The sequence below is a fragment of the Lutra lutra genome, chromosome 10 (assembly GCF_902655055.1).
Source record: "Lutra lutra chromosome 10, mLutLut1.2, whole genome shotgun sequence".
Classification (NCBI taxonomy): Eukaryota; Metazoa; Chordata; class Mammalia; order Carnivora; family Mustelidae; genus Lutra; species Lutra lutra.
Genome location: NC_062287.1, coordinates 17,825,669 through 17,841,183, shown reverse-complemented (window position 1 = coordinate 17,841,183; position 15,515 = coordinate 17,825,669). Strand labels below are relative to the sequence as shown.

General features: G+C 40.0%; 1 long non-coding RNA gene across 1 annotated transcript in view; it reads left to right on the top strand.

The window, feature by feature from the left end:
• LOC125078272 (uncharacterized) overlaps positions 1-15,515 on the top strand; it is a 153,881-nt gene that overhangs the window by 113,983 nt on the left and 24,383 nt on the right. The window contains exon 5 of the long non-coding RNA XR_007120843.1: positions 12,307-12,365. This is a non-coding gene — a long non-coding RNA (uncharacterized LOC125078272). The remainder of the gene's footprint in view (positions 1-12,306; positions 12,366-15,515) is intronic.

Below are 15,515 nucleotides of genomic sequence, written 5' to 3'. Positions count from 1 at the left end.
TGTGCTGGTGCTACGGGAGCCCTGAGCACACAGTGTAGTCCCCTCCCTAAACAAGGATGGGGAGAGGGAGAAGGCCAGAGAACGTTTCTAAGAAGTAGAAGGAGTATGCGCCTGGAGGTGCTGGGTCCTGCTGAATAGGAAGATTGAACCTGTTCCTGTGGGGATTGGGGGTGGGGGAGTGTTCTTTGCCATAGGAACAGCCTATGCAAAGCTCAGGGATGCCTGAAAGTAGGATGTAATCAAAGGCTTCTGTTTGAATGGCAGAGATAAGACAGAAATACGTGAAATAATTGGGAAATAACTTTCCAATGAAGTCTTAATTTTACGATACAGTCCACTAGGGGTATGGAAAGATTGAGATCACCAGGGACTGACAAAGGAAATCCTTCAAAAAAAAATGTGGGTATTGATTCACCTCATGGGGAGTTAGTACTAAATCTGAAATTAGAGAGTCTGAGTTTGAATCTCACTCTGCCAGGTATTAGCCTGGTGATACTTTCTCAATCTCTACTTTATCATAAAATGAAGACTCTCAAAATTATACTGATAAAATAAGACACGTAAATGAAAGTACTTAGTAAACTGTAAGGCCCATTTATAAACTTGCTATTCTTTAAATCTGATTATCTTTAAGACAGAGAGCTCTTAATTGACAAGAGTATTTGGAAGATATGAAAAGATGTATAAATATAGTTACATATGTATATGTATAAATATAGTTACATAGAAAGATACAATATTCATGTTAAGTGTTGCGTTAATTTTACTTATTGGCTCAAAATTTTGGTTAATGCTATTGCAAAATGCATGTTAATGAGTGGATGTTGGCTTCTTATTCATTGCTGATTCTGAGGATCGGGTAGAGAAACACTATCTCAGGGGTATGTGGTTGGACTCAGCTGGACATGTGATGTGTTAGGGATTAAGTCATTTGGATGTTGTGACTATCAGGTGTTCTCTCTGCTAAGGGAACTGCATTTTTTGTAGGCAGGTTTGCCTAAGGATTTCCTTCTAGCTATAGAACCTTATGAGGTAAAAGTTCTCCTTCAGTGCCATGATTTCCTTCTTTTAAATGGTCATAAATAATCATGGCATTTTAAAGAGTTGTGCTGGTACAAAGGACCTGAAGAAGTGTAATCCCTATATGGCCTGTGTGAGCCCATCTTACCTCTGGTCAGCTGTGGGAGAAGGCGGCTAAGTCCATCCAACAGATACAGAATGACCCACTGAAGGGATCTGAACTCTTTGGGTGTATCTCAATGATTATTGGTGAAATACTAAAATTTAGTTGATTCAGTATGTTCAGGCAAATCAGTGAATAATCTTTACGCCATGCATTCCTTCAGTTCTCCAGAGCTCTTGCCTAGTGTGTGGAAAGAAATGTTTGCCTTGTCGTCCACGTCTACCACCAGTGCTAACTCTGAGCTGATCCTTACTGGAAAGGATGACTCTAATGCTTTACTATGTTTCTGTGATGGTGGCCCTGAGAAGCATGGGATAAGGCATTAGAGATTTGTCACTCATTCTCATTCAGTGAATAGCACACAGAACCTGGATGTGGAGACTCATGGGGTCGAAGACATGGTGAGTTGGTAGTCCTCTCTCTGGGTTTGATCTACCTGGACCTCACTCTTGTGACGGCTGCCTTTCTAAAACTTACCTGAGGAAGGAGAACCTGGCTCCTTCCTTGGAACACTAGGTCCATGAGATGTTAACACAAGTTCCACCAAATAGCAAGGTAGTTCTTTAGTCAGACAAGTTGAGAAATTTTAACTATATCCCCACTGGAGATACAAAATGCATATTAACATAGCAAAGGCTCCAAAAAAAACTAAACTCTGCTTTCCCAGAGTTATTTAACTAGAAGATTGTTTTACTTAGTAATACTCATTAGCTTCTTGAGTACCTCTTGTTCCTCCACTGTACAATTTGGAAAATGCTGTTCTTAGAGAAGTTTCAATCCCAATGGTTCTCTTAAATATCCCATTCTTTATTAAATTAGAGGTTTCTAGGAAGGGAGGCTACAATAAGTGGTCTTCAAGTCCATTCATCCAATAAAGCCCCATTTCCAAGTTTAATTCAGAAAAAAAAAAAGTTTTTCTTCTTTTCCATTAGATTGGATAGCGCTCATGGAAAATCCATTGAAAATGTTGAGGTTGATGCTTCTTCTCCCTCCTCTCTGCTCTATTTCTTTTCTTTGTAAAGAATGAGTCTGGGTGTGACTATAATACAAACTATTATAGCTTGTATTTGATGGGACCCAATGGAAACCTACTTGCCAGAGACAGAGTACTAGCCAGTAGTTTTAGCCGTAATCACAGAAAAATCATTTCCTCTCCTTCAGTCTTTCCATTGCTCTGTGACTGTGAGCGGTATCTTTATTTTTTTAATCTTTTTTTTTTTTAAGATTTTCTTTATTTATTTGATGGGTCGGGGGAGAGCACGAGCAGGAGGAGCGGCAGCAGAGGGAGAAGCAGGCTCCCCACCGAGCAGGGAGCCTGATGTGGGACTCGATCCTAAGACCCTGGGATCATGACCTGAGAGCCAAAGGCAGATGTCTAACAACTGAGCCACACAAGTGTCCCGTGAGCTGTATCTTTAAAAGACTGTTTCTAAAAAGTGCTAAGACTGTGTTTTCTTTCCATAACCTCTCCAAAGCATTGCCTTTTTTGCTACCCACAAAACTGTCAGGAAGATACTAGACAGTGGGATCCACTCCCCTCAACACACGTTTTGTTTTATTCGTCCTCCCAGAGGTTTTTATGCCAGCTTTCTTCTCTTATCACTGATTTCCCCTGCATTTCTTCAGATTTATTCAGTTCATAGGACGTGATTTTACCTATGATGACACAGGGCTTTGGAGCTGACCTCATTCCATTCATCGGTGTATCTTTTCTGCCAATAGAATTTAAAGTTTATCAGAGGTAGGGACAATATATTTAAATCTTTCATATTGTCTTCAAAATCTCATGTGCAGTGCTCTGTACAGAGTTGACACTTAGGTATTTGAATGGATTTAAGAATACTTTGCATGGAGTGAATGTGGGTTTAATGTCTGTATGTCTAGAACGTGAATGTTGGAGTCCAACCGACCCGAGTCCAATCCCAGACCAAAGAAGCATGGGCAGTATGTATGTTCTTTACCAAGTTACTTATCTTCTCTGAGATTCCATTTTCTTTTTTTTTTCCTTAAAGATTTTATTTATTTATTTTAAAGAGAGAGAGAGAAACAGCATGTGAACAAGGGGAAGAGCGGGGGAGGGGAGGGCAAGGGAGCGGGGAAAGAATCTCAAGCAGACGTTGTGCTGAGTGTGGAGACTGACCCAGGGCTCGATCTCATGACCCTGAGATCATGACCTGAGCCGAAACCAAGAGTTGGATGCTATATCAATTGAGCCAACCAGGCACCCTGAGGTTCCATTTTCTTCTACATAATGGAGATACTATATTTTTTTCAAGGACTACATGAGGCGAGTAATCACTAGTTTATGTTCTGGTGTCCTACTGGTCTGGGTTTGAATCTCATTTCTGTGTTGTGCCATCATCTTGAACAAGTTAACCTCTTTAAGGCTCATTTCCCTCATCTGTGAAGTGGGGTCTGTCATAGGATTTCTCTCCTAAAGTAGTTTGAATTAAATGGATTCAATGAAAAAACGCATGTAAAACTTAGAATGAGACTCCATACCTAGTAAAAATTCAATTATTGTCAACTGTTACTTTAGAAACGTGCCTAGTATACCCAACACGAGTGGGCTGCCATTGGCAGACACTGTCTAGACCTGTTAGAGGATAAAGGAAATTATTGTGCAACTTTCTCATATGAATGACGTTCTGACTCTTTTAGCTATCTGAAATGGCACCACGTTCTTCTGAAGAAAAGGCTTTCTTGGAAGGATCATGAACATCTGGATTAAAAAGAGCTTAGATTCTCAAAGTGTAGGGGTTGGAGATATTTTTTATTGAACATAGCCATCTTGTGATTTGATTTCCTCAGGATATGAATCAGAGAGAAAAAACTGAATTTTTGTCCCAAAAAAAGGAGAGGACAGGCAGAGGATTTTTCACTGGTAAGGCAATTTACACACTTGTCCTTTTCATAGTTAGTCATGGTCTATGATACATTTCATAGCAATGTCTATGAGTTTCCAAATCTGGAACAAGACTTATCAGCCAAATAAGGGATAAAGAAGAAAAGTCTTTTAATCCACCTAGTTACCATTCACAGAATTCTAGAAGTGGAACTTCAAAAAAAATGACTGTGCTAGCACCCCACTTGTATTTGTTTCTTTAAACCCATCAAGAGAGAATTAGCTAATCACTTTCCAGATACCTTTAGCAGAATAGCAGAAGAATTCCATCACCAGCCCTACTGTTTTCTAAAAAGTTCTTTCTTCCTAATCTTTCCCCCAAACCATTTTTCTTTCCTTCTATATAACTTGAAGCTAACTCTTCTTTTCTTGCTTTCATATTGGCTGACCTAAGTTCATCTTAAAGTGACATTGTAAACTTTTTAAAAAAGTTATTAGAGCTTATCCCTTAGTCCTTTTATTTTTCCAATCAAGCAAATTCATTTGAAAAGCTCCCTTAAGTCCAGTTGTTGCATACATCAGGTCATTTGAGGTTACTATTCTGAGGGTGTTCCCCAGATATTCTAATAATAGAATAAAAAACACCAAAGTGTTATATTCACTAGGGTACCCTAGGACCTATTGCCACTCAAAATTCATTATAGGTGCTTAAATAAAATGTCAACTGAATAGATTAATATGGTCTCAGGTTTATAAAGCTTCTTATACTTTATGAAAAGCTTTAACTTTCTCAAGAAACCCTGTCTAAGGTTCTCTTATTTGCTCAGTGCCCCCCCGCCCAATCTCAAAATCTTCTTTTTCCCTCGATCCCCAAATCTTGCTTTTAGTTGTAGACATAGAAAGTGGCAAAATGGAGGTCTGAGCTTCGGTCTCCAAATCACGTGAGTTTATCGACTTCGTCTGAGCGTTTATTTATCAAAGCAGAGGTACTAGGGTTTTGAACAATATAGACCCTCAAACTTAACCTCATACTCAGAAAATGAAGAGAATAATGGCAAGAGTGCATATCCATTCTAACAGGTCTTTGTCTGGAACATCTGAACATCATGATATTTTTTAATTGCAGAGTGTGATTTGTTCATAGAGAGCTTTTAGTCTTCTCTGACCGACCGTGAGCTCCAGTTTTCACTTCCTTTCTGCAAGCTTATCATTTTTTTCACGTGGCATCTCCGCATTTTGTTCTGGGTATGAAGTATTAACCAGACATGACAGGGCACTTTTAAGCTCTTCATCAAGATGTCTCATGGCGCCTCAGCTGAGTGTTGCGTGATCAGTGCGAGGACCTTGGGACACCTCGTGATGAAAAACTTGCTACTTCTACAGATGTGTGTGTGTGTGTGTGTGTGTGTGTGTGTGTGCTGAAATCAGCCATCTTTACCACGTATTTCATTGACTTTTCTAGAACTTACAAAGGTGAGTATTATATGATCAGGGAGACAGGGTCTTTCATATTGAGCTCTTCAAAGGCAGGATCTGTGTCAGAAATTTTGTATCCCCATCTCCTAATCCATGTCCTGGCATAGAGCAGGCACTTCATCCATAGTTCTTAACCTGAACTGACAGTTATAAGAAAATCCAAGAAATCTGAAACTCAGTCTAGACTTTGTCCATAACAGTATGTCCTCAGATAGGTCACTGAGCTTATTACATCCTCTATAAAATGGGATTTCTGTCTACTTTTGAAAGACCAATGGGAATGTGAGAGTTCCAGGAAATTGGGCCTTACACAATATTTGTGTTAAACTTCACAGACCAGGTGGAGTTTAATCCTTAAGTAAATAACTTACAAACTGATGGCCCTTGTGTGAACACTCAAACCAAAGGGTTCTTGGTGACCTACTTGGGGATCAGTATTTTAAATGAGTACATCACTTTTGGATAAATTCCTACGACCCTCCATATCTGTTTTTTTCCTTAATTCACAATCTGCTTAGATCATCTTTATTGTTGGAATGGAATTGTCAACTTGAAGATATACTGAGATGTGGTTTGCTACAATTTGGGTTCATAAATCTTAACAGGAAGAGCCAGGAATCCAGTGGCTCAGAGCATTGTGAAATCATTAAATCAGGTTTCTGGAATATGTGAGCAGCCTACTACTTTCTCATTAATCTGAGGCAGAATGCCCAGAAAGAGTATTTCATAAAGGTTAGTGCAAGAGGAAAGTCCACTGACTCATTGTTGGGTGCTGGATGACCTAGGAATTTATTGCATTTATCAATGAAAAAGATCTACATTCTAATGTTCTTTTACTGGGGGAGTCATCATCAACTTGTAAAGGAACAATTCTGATGATTTCTCTCATGTCGTTTTCTCAGTGGTTCTCAAACTTGAGTAGGCATTATCATTACTTAGAGGACTTGTTTTTTCTTTTTAAGGGATTTTATTCATTTTAGAGAAAGAAAGAGCACGAGTGAGCAGGGGAGGAGCAGAGGATGAGGGAGAAGGAGGGGGAAAGAATCTCAAGCACACTCCTTGCTGACTGTCGAGCCTGACCCAGGGCTCCATCTCATGACCCTGAGATCATGACCTGAGCCAAAACCAAGAGTTGGACACTTAGCCAACTGAGCCATCTAGGCACACCTAACCTCCTGGAGGACTTATTAAATCACAGATAGCTGGATGCGCCTCTCAAATTTCTAAATAAGTAGAGCTGGGGTGGGGTGGGTTTCCACAATTTGCAATTCTAACAAGCTCCCGGGTGGTGCTGATGCTGAAGGTCCAGGGACCACGTGCTGAGAACACTGTGCTACCTGAAGATTGTTGAGACTGGTAAAAATAAATATTCCTTGGACCACTGCTCTTTTCTGAGACTACTTTCATAAAATGGGACCTAGATAACCATCAATAGCACAAACCACAGGCAGACGTCGATAGGTCAGAGTGTCTGTATAGAACTACAATAAATATTGGAGAAAGAAACCCAGAATTGTCTTGTTGTTGTTGTTTCAAGTTGAACATTCAGCTCCTTCATGATTTTGTAGAACCCATTATTTTGGTCTTTTCCAAACTACTTCTTGAGTCATCTGAAAATATTGCCTGAATCTTCAAAAGCAAAAGAGGGACAATTTGTCTGCATTTTCCCCCATATTGTCATTTTTGGTTCCATATTCTTTACCAACAAATGGACCATGTTATCCCAGTGTCCTTGCCTCTTGCTTTATGATCTAATTAGATGCTAGACAGTAATCCTCTATCAAGTGATTTTAAGTCATGTACTTATTTCAGACAGGCATAATGTCATCAATTCAGATTATTTTCCTAGAGCCTATTTCATTCAATTCAGTTCAGTGCAATTTAACACCCATTGACTGACTATATGCCAACCACTATTCTGGATGCCTAGGAACAGGCATGACCAAGACCACCTACAAATTCCTGCCCTTGCAGAGCCTACAGTCTACCAAGGTTTAGGACTTCAGGGGCTATCAGGAGAGGGCTGTGTGTACACTTGAGCAAAGGTCCTCCAGGTAACACTACAAGCACGTATATATCTGGGTAACACTGTGACAGACAAAGAGAATTGCCGATTCAAAGGCCAAAAGGCAGAAGCTTGCCTGACATACTTACAGAATAGCAAAGAGGCCAGTGAGGCTGAAGCAAAATGTGTGAAGGGAGAGTAGTAGTAGATCTGAGAGGTAACAGAAGCAAAGTCAAGACCATATAAGCAAGGCTTTGTAGGTCACTGGAAAAGACATTGGCTTTCATCTGAGTGAAATGGGAATCACTGTGAGGTATTGACTTTCAAAGAAGGATCTGTCTGAATGTTGTATTTAGAATAGACTGAGCAAGGCAAGGATAGACACGAAGAGAATGAGACAATGCCAGTAACCCAAGCAGAAATAATGTGGCTTGAGCCACAGATTGGTCAGTAGAGGTGATGCGTAGTTCAATTCTGCATATATTTCTGAAAGTAGAGTTCAGCAGGACTTCATGACAGATTGGATATGCAGTGTTAGAGAGAAAGTAATCAAGGTTTTGGCCTAAGGGACAAGAAAGATGAAATTGCTATCAATTGAGATGTAAAAGGCTGCAAAAAACAGGCCTGCGGGGAATACTGGGATTTGGGTTTTGGATGTAGTGAGTTTGCCAAGTCAAAATGGTTGTTGACCATGTGTATGTGGGGCTTGTGAGAATATACTGAGTACATCTGGGCTGCAGATGGAGTTGTCAGCATGTTGATACTAAAAGCTGTGAGGCTCAATGAGATTATCAGTGAATGGGTATGGATAAAATAGTGAAGGCCAGGACTGAAGCCTGGGGGTCTCCAGCATTAAGAGATCAAAAAAGGAATCACAAGGAGAGATGGAGACAGAATGGCCATCAAAGTAGGAGGAAAAGTAGGGGGTATAATGTTCTAAAAACCAAAAGAAGGAAATGTATCAAGTAGAGGAGAATGAAAAATAGTGTCTGTCGAATGCTGATAATCCATCAAGTAAGAGGAAGATTGAAAAGCTACCACTGAATTTCACAACTAGAGATTATCAGTGACCTTAATGAGAACATATCTGGTACAGCAGTAATGGTTAAAGCCTGATTTAAAAGACAATGCTAGAAGAAGAATTGGAAATAGTGAGGGAAGTTGGCTCTTGAGGTTCCTGCTATGGGAAGCAGAGAAATGGAGCAAAAACAGGTGGAGAAAGTGAGGTCAGCTGAGGGTTTGGTTGTGGTGGTGGTGTTTGTATTGGTTTGGAGTTGGGAGAAATAACAATATGGTGCACTGCTAGAAATGATCCAGTAGACAGGGACAGATTAATGTTTCAGGAAATACAGGAAGAATTCCTTGAGCAATTTTGTTGGGCTGGCAAATGGCCATAACATCTAGTATCCAAGCAGAAGATTTGGTCTCAGAGAGAAATCAGATACTTTAATCCACAGGATTGGGGATGTTGAGGGGCACTAATGCTGGTGGGAGAGGAAGGTGGAGTGTTGAGACCCTATGCAAAATCCCTTTCGACTGCCTCAGTTTTCTCCCAAGAAGAAGCAACATTATCTCATAAAATTATTCAAAAGAAAATAAAGCCCAAATATATGCCTCTACAAATATTTATTCAAAAAATAAAACAAAGCCAAACACAATATAAGAAGTATGCAATAAATGTTTCTTTTAGGAGTTTTCTTAAATGAACTGAACTGACTGAGGTTTGAAAATAGAAATGTAATGTCTGTTCTATGAGGGAACCCTTCTTTTCTTCTAAATGTCTCAGTATCAAGCAGGCATTTTTCATTGTCCCATTAATCTTCAAAATTGTTCAAAATTAGGGGTGTTTGTGTAGAACATTTTTTATTTGACAGTTCAGTGTGCATGAATGTCCATAATATTTTTTTGATGGTGAATGTGGGTGGGGTGATTTCCGTGGGAATTCTCCTACAGTGATCTCTTGCTCTTCATTTCAACAAGATGGCTGACCTCTACCATCTTGTCAGTTACCATTTGGCACTTTGAAGACATTGGCTGCAGTTCTTAAACAGGTATTAATAAGAGTTTTGGCCATACTTATTTAAGATAAGGTCTTAAACTTAATCAAAGATAGGAAGAATACATATGATTAAAAAGAGAGAGATAGAAGACCCTTTAATCTAAATTATGTTTCCTCTCTGGGGTGAAAAAAAAATATATATATATATAACACTTTCTGAAGGATTGAAATTATAAATTATATCTTACTGCTTTGCTTGAACAAAATTTACAAAACTCAATTCTGAAGGCATTGCATAAATGTTTTGCAATTATAATAAAACACGTTTAAAAAAATACTTAGTGGGGGTTCTTCATTGCTGAACCAAGTATGTTTGAAAGAAACAAGAGTAACCATAGCATTGAACTAAGGATTGTAGGGGAAGTGAAATGAGATTGCCCATGTAAAATGTTTCTTACAGCACATTGTTCATGGTAAGGGTCCAATAAATTATGTAGTAGGTATAAGGTGATGTGGTTCCTTAACAAATGTAAGATAAAATTGTCAAAATTAGGGGAATATTCCCAGTTGGCTGTGTATTTTTTAGGGGAAGGTGGTGGCGGAAGGTTACTGTAGTGCCGCATTACTTTATTGGGGACCGGTGTTTAGCAGTGGAAGCATATAAGGACCCAATCACAAGAAACAATCACTGAGCATTACGTGCAAGGCACGATAGCAAGCATCTGAAATATACATTTTATTTGATCCTTATGATAGACCTGCACAGTAAGTTGTGCTAATTGTGTAGAGGAGGAAAGTGAATTGGGGAGACATGAAATGCTACAATAGGCAAGTCTGCAAATTGCCAAGTAAATTAAAATGCCAAGCTGCCCGTGAAAGAGCAAAATCCTTACCAAGATCACGATGTGATTGGACTTCTAAGTCCACGGTCGTCTTTCTACTACTATTCTACCATCGACTTGCTCATCTAAATACAACTCAAATTCAAGTGCATGTTGCTGGCTTGGTCAGAATCAAGGAGTCCTCGCACTTGGCTGTCTATCATGGGATTCAGCTTACAGTTCTGGACATGTATGTGGAAAGGACTTACGCTTTGATATTAACAGAGCTTGAAGACAATAGGAAAAATCTCACCTTTTGTCCCATGAGAGAAAAAGCTCTTCCCATTCCTGAAAGCTGTAATATAGTTTCTTTAGAACCTGGCTGTGCTTCAAACTAGTGTTGTTCTGGTTGATGGAAAAAAAGAACGATCCCTCTCTCTTCCTACAGGAATGCCACAATGAAAAAAAAAAAAAAAAAACCAAAAAAGCAACAACAAAAAAGAAAACCCTACCTAATTTTAAAGATTTTCTATTCAGAACAAAGAAAAATCAAGAACAATAACTTTCTATTTTTAAGAAGAAAACCAAATGGTAGTAGTTTGGTTTTAACAGCTTTTGGGAGAATTCTAAAGATGTAACATTCCCCTCATTCATGGTAATCAGTTGTTGAATACTGAGAAGCTCCATTTATGAATGAAGGAGAACAGTTTGGCTGGCAGAACAACTTACAAATATAATATTTAGTTCATGAATATTATGTAAATTCAATAAATTCATTAAATAATGAATATATACAACATAACATTTTACACTTGAATTTATTCCAGAACAAAAAAGAAATCAATGTCAGCGTTTTGAAAAAAAGTAAATATAGAAGTATCAACTCTCCACTTCTCAACCCTTTAACATTTTTTTTTCTTAGTATGTGAAAATATAAGCTCTCTGCTCGACCTATAGTTAGCCACCTAGAATAGGAAAAATGATGCCAGAGCATCAAAATGGTGTTTTTGTTTTTGTTTTTGTTTTTTTTCCTTTCTATAACCTAGGTGGGAGATGCAAAGTTCTCATCTGGGAAGGGGTGGGAGAACTGCCTGGGTTTCCAACATGAGTTTAGTAAGAGAGTAACTATGTATAACCATATGACAGATTTATACTTTCAGTAGGAAAATAAAATGCTCATTCATGTCTGCAAAGACCAGTTGAGGACAGTTGAGAACAGGAGAAGATGCTGTTAATTGAAACACAGAGCTTAATGGCTAAAAGGGTTGATAAAGATAGAAATTACTTACTAAGAGGAACTGTGACTTTCTTTTCCTCCAAAGAATCTAAAAAATCTGCTTAGCCTGCTTCTCTGATAACCTAGGGGCTCTTCCCCTGGGGGAGACAGGCGTCTGCACTGCTGATTTCTCTTGAGCATATCAGGGTCCCACGAAAGACTTCCCTCCTCCCCATCCCCATCTCAGGACTTGCTTATATGGTGTATGGCTTCTATACATTATGCCACATGTGAGGCTTGCTTGGCTGTTTCTCATGCCCAAGGGCCAGCTCTCTTGCCCCCTTTGGCTGATTGCAGAAGGCCTGAAATCTCTCAAGAGAGAGGAAGAGAAAGAGGAAGAGAGCAGAGACCCAACCCGGCTTCCTCCAGCTTTCATCCATTTCATCTGAGCACTCTGTGACTCATCCCTGAGTTCTCCACCCCCAAGCAAGGTCCACCAAATCCCAGCCCCCCCAGATTCATTGTGGAACATTTTCTTTAGCGGTGTCCTCTTGCTCTGAGACGACCAGGAATGCTGACTGTATTCGAGTTCTTTCCACCAACTCTTTGAATTGTTGTTGCCCTTTGGCAAGCGCCCTGTCACCCTCCAGGCTCCGTGGCATTCTATGAACACCTCATTCCATGTTGCTTTCCTTGTTTCTTTTTTTATAAGTCCTCATTTAGTTTAGAGCAAGTTCTCTTTTTTTTTTTTCCTCCAACAGACTTGTCTTGGAAAAGATGGAGAAGAGCCAGTAAACTTGGCTTCCTCGCTTCTGCTCACGTGAGTATCATTTATATTTCTAACTATTATGCAATTGCCATTCAAGTCCTGTGTTTCCCCAGGTTTCTGTGGAGGAACTGCCATGTTTGATCTTTGCAATGCTGGTACCCTTTTAGAATTACCCATAGAAAAACTTGATGACACTTCCGTGGTTCTTGTAAAATTCATCTTTAGGGTAATTTTACGGTGTGTGTTTTCCCCCTTGAATGTTTAAGAGAGCTGGATTTCTGTCTCTTTGCAGAGCTTTCTAGCAGCTGTGTCTCATTTGCTTTGCAAGGGCATTGGAAGAAATTGCTATTTTGGAAGCTTCTCAACATATGGGATAATTGTATAAAGCACTTTACAGTTTGCATAGTGCATTCCCATTATTTTACCCAGTTCATTTCTCAAAGAAGCCCAGGCCGTGTTGATTATATTTTTCAGAGAGAGAGAAATAGAGGTACTGAAGAAGTAACAGAAGCTTGGCAGGTCAATTTAGCTCACTCTGGAATTAATCAACAGATTAAAATCTCTTCTTTCAGATCTTTTAATACCTATGATCAGAAAGCCTCAGGCCTTGAGACACCTGGTGGCTCAGTTAAGCATCCAACTCTTGATTCTGGCTCAGGTCATGATCTCAGGGTTGTGAGATCAAGCCCTGGGTCAGGCTCTGCACTCAGCGCAGAGTCTGCTTGTCCCCCTCTCTCTGCGCCTCCCCCTGCTCACTCTCTCCTTCTCCCTCAAGCAAATAAATAAAATCTTAAAAAAAAAACCAACAAACAAACAGGTGCTTGGGTGGCTCAGTCTGTTGAGTGTCTGACTCTTGATTTTAGCTCAGATCATGATTTTAGGGTCCTAGGATTGAGCCCCATGTCAGGCTCTGTATTCAGTGAGGAATCTGCTTGTCTTTTTCCCACTGCTCCTCCCCCTTGCTCAAGAACTCTCTCTCTGGAATAAATTTTAAAAATCTTTAAAAATCCCTCTTGCCCTTTGACCTAAATAGGCAGACAGACATACTTTCTGTGCATCTGCAGAATGGGTAGCTAGGCTAGTGTTAGGTCTGCCCTAGCCAAGCGCTATCTGAGGGACTGAACATCGGCAGCTGGGCTGTTCAGCTCTGGTATTCAAAGTGGTAAGTGCAAGTTTTGTAGCAACATGGACGGGACTGGAAGAGATTATGCTGAGTGAAATAAGTCAAGCAGAGAGAGTCAATTATCATATGGTTTCACTTACTTGTGGAGCATAACAAATAGCATGGAGGACAAGGGGAGATGGAGAGGAGAAGGGAGTTGAGGGAAATTGGAAGGGGAGGTGAACCATGAGAGACTATGGACTCTGAAAAACGATCTGAGAATTTTGAAAGGGTGGGGGGTGGGAGGTTGGGGGCACCAGGTGGTGGGTATTGTAGAGGGCACGGATTGCATGGAGCACTGGGTGTGGTGCAAAAATAATGAATACTGTTATGCTGAAAAAAATAAAAAAAAATAAAAAATACAAAGTGGTAGGTGGATGGCTCAAAACACCAGATTTAGGATCAGACTGCCTGGGTGTAAATCCAACTTCCAACCTTTATCAGCTGTGTGACATTGGATGAGTCACTTAAACTTTCTCAGACTCATTTTTCTTATCTGTCCAATGGGGATGTTCATCACTACAGCGTGGAATTAGTGTAAGGCTGAATGGATCACATCCAGGCAAGGCTTTAAGCACAGTGCCCAGCGCACACTGTGAGCCCTCAGTAAATGGTAGCTAGTACCATGTTGTGGTTCCAAAGGGGCCACTGGGCCATTCTTTCCTAAGGTTTACTGAAGCTGATTTGTCTCATGAAATTACACATATGGCCCAGTCAGGACCAGAGAGAGTTGGTGGTCCTAAAAGGAGGCTTATGGGGCAGACAAAACTCACACTAGTATTTGCTCTGCCCTTAAGAATTGTGATATTTATAACTTCTGACTCTCTGTCATTCTCTTCAAGACACAAATGACGATGTTGCTCCTCTTGAATAATGTGGGAAATTCACAAAGGGCTTGGTACGCTGGTACCCACAGCATCTCAGCCTAGGACGTTTGGGATGGTAGCGCACACAAAAAAGGCAAAAGATGACCTTAGTTTTCTTACCATTCCTGGTGAGAGTAGGATGTAGAGGAGACAGCAGAGACATGTCTGCTTGTGAATGTGTTCTCGCTGGAATACAGAGGACCGAGTCCTGCATCTCTGCAGTTGTCTGGGTAGACTGAGCAAAGCGCTTAGCTGTTCTGTGCCTCAGTTTCCCCAATTACAAATGATGATTATAACATCCACAGAATGACCAGTTTGTATGCTATTTGCAGAGGCTTTCCCATGGCAAGTGCCATGTCCTGGGAAGCTCTTTAGTCCCATGAAAACTGGGATGGTTCATGCCTTAAATATTTGCCTCCCAGCTCATCATGTTCACCGTAAGAACAGTGGATATAAAGGTGCTTTGACATTTCATGGACAGAAGAGTATAATCAACTCAATTCTGAACACCTGGGGTCCCGAAGTAGTGCTTTGGGTTATTGAAAGAAAAACATGGCAATAATATAGTATATCACTTCTCAAGTTAAGAGTATCACACTTTCATTCTTGGTGCATCATTGTATAAACTGCTTAGATGTATGTAATGTGGCCGGCAACATCCATTCATGGACTCTTGTATGTTTAAATCCATGCAACTAAAGGCACACAACAAGCATACCCATACGGGAACAGTTAAGACAAGTACTTCCAGGTCATGACAAAGATAATTTGCATCCGAAAGACCTCATTTGAAATATTTTTACTGAAAAGTTCTGTTTTGCACTGAAGGCGTATTTTTGAAATACAGTGATTAGTGATTTGTCCTAGAAAACTTCAAAGAAAAACAAAATAGTGTGAGAAAAACAAAATAGTGTGGGAAAAACAGTATAACTGACCATCTACCTGGGACCTGCAAAATGAGTATACACCAAAGGATAACACTCCATTGCCAGGAATCAGCCTGAGGGGCACCGTGTTCAATAGATGTGAAAAAATATTACCCAGTGTGCACACAGGGGAATTAGTCTCCAAAAAAATGATTCATTTATGTTTTTTTCATAACATATACATTGTACTTGAGTGGAACTTCAAAATGTACAAGTGTGCATTTGCTTGAAAATTCAAATGTTTTCA